Source organism: Podarcis erhardii (genome assembly GCF_964252035.2).
Source record: "Podarcis erhardii genome assembly, chromosome: 9".
NCBI lineage: Eukaryota > Metazoa > Chordata > Lepidosauria > Squamata > Lacertidae > Podarcis > Podarcis erhardii.
This window is the reverse complement of record NC_138512.1, coordinates 43,079,864-43,086,832: the sequence shown is the minus strand read 5'-3', so window position 1 is coordinate 43,086,832 and position 6,969 is coordinate 43,079,864.

Here is a 6,969-nt window from a genome sequence, read left to right as displayed (position 1 = left end):
TTCTTTCTCTGATTCTGGGCTTCTCTTAGCCCTAGGCTCTCCTAGATCACTAAGCCCTAAGCATCTAAGCCTCTTGGCTTCTGACACCCCCTCCCAAGGGCGAAACTAGGCTTTATTTTACCCAAAGACCCAGTTTGGCACATGCGCGCGCACACACACATTTGTGTACACACAGACTGGGAGCCTCAATGGTGCCCCTCTGGAGGCTTCACTCGGGACAAAAACCCCAGCTAGGCCCCTGCTCCATAGCAATGGCTCTGCCTCCTTCTCCCAGTCTTCTCCCTCTGACCAGTCATCATTGTCCCACCACTTTCCCAGGCGGGCTCTGAGCCTTCTTCCCTTGGGGGTTCCCCGACTGGTTTCTCCCACCATTCCTTTGTGTCCAACCAGTCCATGACACCGTAGCCTCTTCAGCACTCGCTCCTCTGCTTCCTCCACCCGTTTGAATCCTGGTTGCTGAGGCTTGCTGCTGATTTATATTATCATTACAATAGGAAAATGAAAATAAATAAAACCTGTCACACTGATGGGCTAGTTAAATAAATCTATTACATCTGCAGCCAAAGCAGCTCTCTAATGCTCCTATATATTTATATAGACAAGGCAGAAATAAAACTTGGCAATATATGATCCTGGCTACTACAAGCATACTGAAGACTACTGTTTCTGAAATAATTGCTTTAATGATGATATAGGTGATGAAATCCTGCTATGAAGTAGTGCTGTAACATATGTAACTCTAAGCACACGGCAAAGGCTTTTAAGAAATGGGCATTCCATACAAATCTTACTGAAATGGAGAAATGGTGTAACAGTGGTGCTTAGTGAAGTCTACTCCCACCATCCACTAGGAGTTCCCTTGAGGGTCTTCAGGGGCCCTTCAGGGGCGTACAAAGGAGGATGGGGGTGCAGGCCGCCCCAGATGTCACCCTGAGGGGGGAGTGACACAATGGTGCGTGGCACTCACGGCAGGGCCTGCAGCGTGCCCAAGCCATGCTTCTCGGGTGCCCGCAGGCCCTGCGCTGTCTGCCCGCTGCCTCCCCCCCCCAGCTGTAGGACAGCCAAGGGTGCATGTGTGCTGTCGGTACGGGCGCCGCTTGTGCACCGTTGGAATGGATGCCATGTGCATGCTGTCAGTATGGGCGCCGCATGTGCTGTCCAAGCGCCATCCGTATGGGTGCCGCATGTGCGCAGCTGGGTGGTTTGCCCCACCCCTCAGCACCCCACACTGAGTGCCAGAGAGACGTCCTCTGCCACTGTTCCCCTTAAAGACATCCTTGCTTCGCCCACCATCATAACATAGTCCCTCCCTGGCCCAAGCATAATCTGGACTGCACCATAGCTCCTTTTTATTCTAAAGAGAAAACATCAGCTTTGCAAAGGGAAGAGGTATGGCTCAGTAGTAGAGAACCTGATTTGCATGCCAAAGGTTCCAGATTCAATCCCTGGTATCTTCAGGTAGACTCCCGCCTAGAGAGCTGCTGTCAGTCAGTGCAGAAAATAGAGAACTAGATGGACCAATGTTCTGGCCCAATATAAGACAGCTTCCTGTGAAAAAAAGGCAGTATTTATTTTAAATAATAAATCAGTAAAAATCAAAGAACAACATCTACTTCAAACAGTTTTTATATGGGAAATAATTTCAACTTCAGCACCATTTGCTACAAGAAGATCTAGTGAAACTGGCAGCCATGTTTTTAGTTCTCCATCAACCCCATTCTTTAGGTTAGTGTAAGTAACAGGGAGAAATAGGAACACATAAGTTTCTGAACTCAGTAAATATGTCCTATTCAGCCATACCTTTTAGCTGCTACAGAATTGTATGAAAGCCTTGAACAATTGGTGAGAAATTATGCCTGGGCTGGGTATTATTGTATATAACACTTTCAAATGAATTATTAGTATCATTTTTTTGCAGTGGACCAGCAATTTTTAGCTCCATATCCAAAACATGCTACCACATGGGGCGTAAATGATCACAGATACATTCTGGAGCCTGGAGCCTTCCTTTTTTCATTATGAAATTCACATTTCTGCTCCTGCTCCTTGCTTTCTGAAAACCACTTAACGTGAATCTGAAGACTTGTGCATGTCCTACTTCATCCACTTAGGTAGCTTTTTAAAAAAAAGGCTAAAAGAGCAAAAAGTTACTGGCAAAATGCCAAAGGGGAGAATAAAGCCAAAAAGATGGACATTTTAAAGGTGAGCTCACTAGATTAATGATAGCAGGAAAAATTGTCATAGTTTAGCTAGCAGTAATGCCAGTATTGCAGGAAAGACTTTAGAAACATTTCTGTAATGGATACAGCTATTAATAAACTGAGGAGGCTATTTAATGTATTGATAATAAATTGTCTCCCTCCTACCCAACCTCCTCTTAAATGGGATGCTACCTAATCTAGACAGGCAGGTCAAGACCACAAAACAAACATCATTTAGATGTGAAAGCTAAAATATATGTTGCCCAGAATGCTGCCATAGAAAACATTAAGGCATTATGGTTGTTTTCTTCTGAAAATCAAGACCAAGTCCATTATCCTAATTACTGATGAAACCCCAAAAGCATGTACAAGTCTAGTGCAAGGATCAACTGAATGAGTTCCCTTTCCATCATAGCATACATAACCCAATTGTTGTGATTGATAATGTCATACAGCAAAAAAAAATTTATGCCACTAAGCCTGATGGAGGAGGAAGCAGGATTTAGAACACATCCGACATTTCTGAGTTCTTGGACTGTCCCAAGGTATTTCAGGGACTTCAAAGCAAACCTGTTGGAAACAGGTTAATTAGAAACACCCTCACTCTGAAATTAAAGGAGATTGCACCAGACAAGCGCCGTTAAATCTCTGAATTACCCTAGCTGCATAGGTGCTGTCTACTCGACAACAGCAGTGATAACAAATGCATGCCAGGAAAATGTAACACTTGACCTACATTCAGAAAACAATTTTAAATAGCTGACTGTCTGATAATCATCTTGCTCCTGATTTGAAAAATCAGTAATATTAACTGGGTTTGAAACATCAATTAGAATGGAATATATTAGTTAATCATCAGCTATTAGCCAAGCTGCCTGCATGATGCAACCACATACTAAGGTATTCTTGATTTGAAATGTTGATTGGCAGAAACTCGCAGCTTATTTTCAGTCATCCAGGACAGAGGCAAAATACTTAGGGGAAAGACCTTAGCTCAATGAGCGGAGCACATGCTTTGCATGTAAAAGGCCCCAGCTTCTCCAGTCAGAGCTGGGAAAGACACTCATCTTTGACTCCATATTCACCCTGCATTTAAAGCACCTCCCAAAAAATACCTAGGGGTGTATCTGACCTCCAAAAATTTGAATTTGTTTAAATATAATTATGAGAAATGTTGGTCAGAAATCAAAAGAGATTTGGAAATATGGTCAAGATTGAAACTTTCCTTGTTGGGCCGAATAGCAGCTATAAAGATGAATGTATTGCCGAAAATGTTATTTCTGTTCCAGGCCCTACAGATCGTGGACAAAGTGGAATGTTTTGGAAAGTGGCAGAAGGATATTTCTAAGTTTGTTTGGCAGGGCAAAAAGCCCCGAATAAAGTTTAAAATACTAACTGATGCGAAAGAAAGAGGGGGATTTGCCCTGCCAGACTTGAGGTTATATTATGAATCTGCAGCCTTCTGCTGGTTGAAAGATTGGATTTTATTGGAAAACACTGATGTCCTAGATCTGGAAGGGTTTGATAATGCTTTTGGGTGGCATGCATATTTGTGGTATGACAAGGGTAAAGTTCACAAATTGTTTAAAAACCATATTGTCAGAAGAGCAATTTTGTTGGTCTGGACAAAATATAAGGACTTATTGGAGAGTAAGACTCCGAGGTGGCTCTCACCGGTGGAGGCCAAGGCACGTAAGAGACTTAACATGGAAGCCTATTGGCCTAAATATTGGGAAATAATTGAAAAAATTGGAGACAATTGGAGGTTGCTGAGCTTGGAAAAATTAAAAAACAAGGTGCGAGATTGGTTGCACTATGCTCAAATTCAGGAGGTTTTCAAAGTGGATAAAAAGGTTGGATTCCAGGTGGAAAAATCGAAATTAGAGACAGAACTGTTAGAGCCAAAAAACAAACTACTTTCGAGAATGTACAACTTGCTGCTTAAATGGAATACACAGGACGAGACAGTCAAATCCGCCATGATAAAATGGGCGCAGGATTTGGGGCACAACATTATGTTTGAAGACTGGGAAAGGTTATGGAACATCGGAATAAAATTTACGGCATGTAGTGCCTTGAAGGAAAATATTATGAAAATGATATACCGGTGGTACATGACCCCAGTCAAACTTGCTAAGATATATCACCTGTCTGACAACAAATGTTGGAAATGTAAAGAGGCGGAAGGGACATTCTTTCACCTCTGGTGGACTTGCCCGAAAGTGAAGGCCTTTTGGGAGATGATTCATAATGAACTAAAAAAGGTACTTAGATTTACCTTACCTAAGAAACCGGAGGCCTTTCTTCTGGGCATCGTAGACCAGAGAGTACTTAAGAAAGATAGAACTTTTTTTATGTATGCTACCACTGCAGCAAGGATCCTGATTGCTAAGCATTGGAAGACACAAGATTTACCCACGCTGGAGGAATGGCAGACGCAGTTGATGGACTACATGAAACTGGCCGAAATGACTGGCAGAATCCGAGACTCGGGGGAAGAAACAATCGAGGAAGACTGGGAAAAATTTAAAGACTATTTGAAAAAACATTATAAGTTGTATGAATGTTAAAAAATGCACTTTTGAGGAAATTCTAGCTTCAGCAATTGTAAATTAATGAAATAAAAATTAAGGTACAAGAAGTCAGAGGTGGAATAATGAAATAACTTTATTATGTTCAAGCTAAAACGTATAAGATGTCGGTTACAACATTTTGGAAATTAGATAACATGATAAAATGAAAGATACAATAAGTTTTGAAATAAGTTAACAAATTGCTGATATTTTGTATCACAGAGAACGCAGGGTTAGGAAGATGCGGGGAAGTCCATTGGATTGGCTGAAAAAAAGGATTATGGAAACTTGTAACTTCTTTACTTTATTTTCTATATCTATCTCTTATTCTTTTTTTCTGTATTTTATAAACTTAATAAAAATATTATTAAAAAAAATAAATAAAGCACCTCCCAAAAGAAGCTTGGGAACTGTAGTCAAGTGTGCTAGGTATTGTAGTGCGATGAAGGGTAAATTACCGTTCCCAGTATCCTATGAGGGGAGGAACAAAATGTGCTTTAAATAGGCTTTACTATTGTAGTGCACATTTTACCTAATAATATATATATATTTGCCTCCAATTTTGCCCAATGTACAGTGGTACCTCAGGTTAAGTAATTAATTTGTTCTGGAGGTCCGTTCTTAACCTGAAACTGTTCTTATCCTGAAGCACCACTTTAGCTAATGGGGCCTCCTGCTGCCGCTGCACCACCGGAGCACGATTTCTGTTCTTATCCTGAAGCAAAGTTCTTAAGCTGGGGTACTATTTCTGGGTTAGCAGAGTATGTAACCTGAAGCATATGTAACCTGAAGCGTATGTAACCTGAGGTACCACTGTGCACATTTTTACACAATATTTAGTTGCATGACTGCATTGCAAAATTCAGAGAAGTGTGAATTTTGTAGGATAGCTTCCCTTTGGTTTATGTAATGTTTCAAGAAGTGCAAATTACGTGGGTTCTGAATCGTCTCTCTCCTTCATTCCCAGGCAGTTCTCACTCTTGCAAACTTTCTGCCTCCACTCCTAGCTACCTAGTCTGTCTATCCTGCAACAGATAGTGGGTTACCTCAGTTGCCTCCATATTGTTAGCATTTTGTGGGAATCATTCAAGCGCACAGCTAACTTTGCACGGAGCGTTTACAGTAGACTTTGGTTTTCATGAATGAACTCTGGAAAAGTTTTCACGGCAAAGTTATTACTAGCTAAGCGGAGGTGAGGGGGGAGTTTATGAATGGCTTTGATTCAGGTGGGGTCAAAGGATAAAGGGGCAGATGGACAGAAATATAAACATGATCAAAACTAACTAGCCAATCATAGGTGTAGGAGAAGATAATCTCATATAACTTTGTATGTGTTTTTCCCCCCATTCTGAAGTTCTAAGTTGGTATGATCTGGGGCAAAGCTACCTCACAGTATTTACAAACAACTCAGCAGAGTGAAAAAGTTCACATCTATAATTGATGGAAAGTTCATGAGCATGTAACATATCAAAGGCAACCCCGGAGCTGACTCAAAAGCACAAACTGAAAATTGAACCAGGGCTGTTCGTTTGCTTCTGTGTTTCAGGGCTGAGTCCAGTGATGATGACGATTTTTTTCCAGAGCTCTAATTAGTAAAAAACCAAGGCTTTCAAACACCCGTCTTTTGTTGCTCTTTGTCACCCTCTTCTTCATTATTCAGATTTGAAGAAGGAAGGTTGCTGCTACATTGTCACATGGCTTAATTTATTTTCTGAAATTATTGATTATATTTTCCTGTCAACGTTCAGCTGATTTCAGTAAATATTAGGCACCATATTTTTTTAAAAAAAGTTGCAAACAAGCCCACGTTCTTAGAAGTGAAGCCCTAGCAGCAAGAAAGGCATTGGTGCAAGACCAATGTACGTGTGCCACAGAATGTGCACGCAAAATTCCTTGGGTGCACAAGTCAAACTTGATGCCAAATAAAATGGCTCCATATGCACACACAGCCCCAGAAGATTCTAGGTCATGGGAACCCATTGGGTCAACTCCAGTTTGCATATATACATGTTTGTTTAAATTATTTATAACCTGCTCTTCATTATTCACACAATCCCAGAGTGAGGAATACCACTAATATACAATAAAACAATATTTCATTAAAATACTATTTAATCTAAAATCAGACAATAAACCAACAACAGAACTACATCAGCCAAGAGGAATGCTTGGAAGAATGGACACATTTCCCCCGT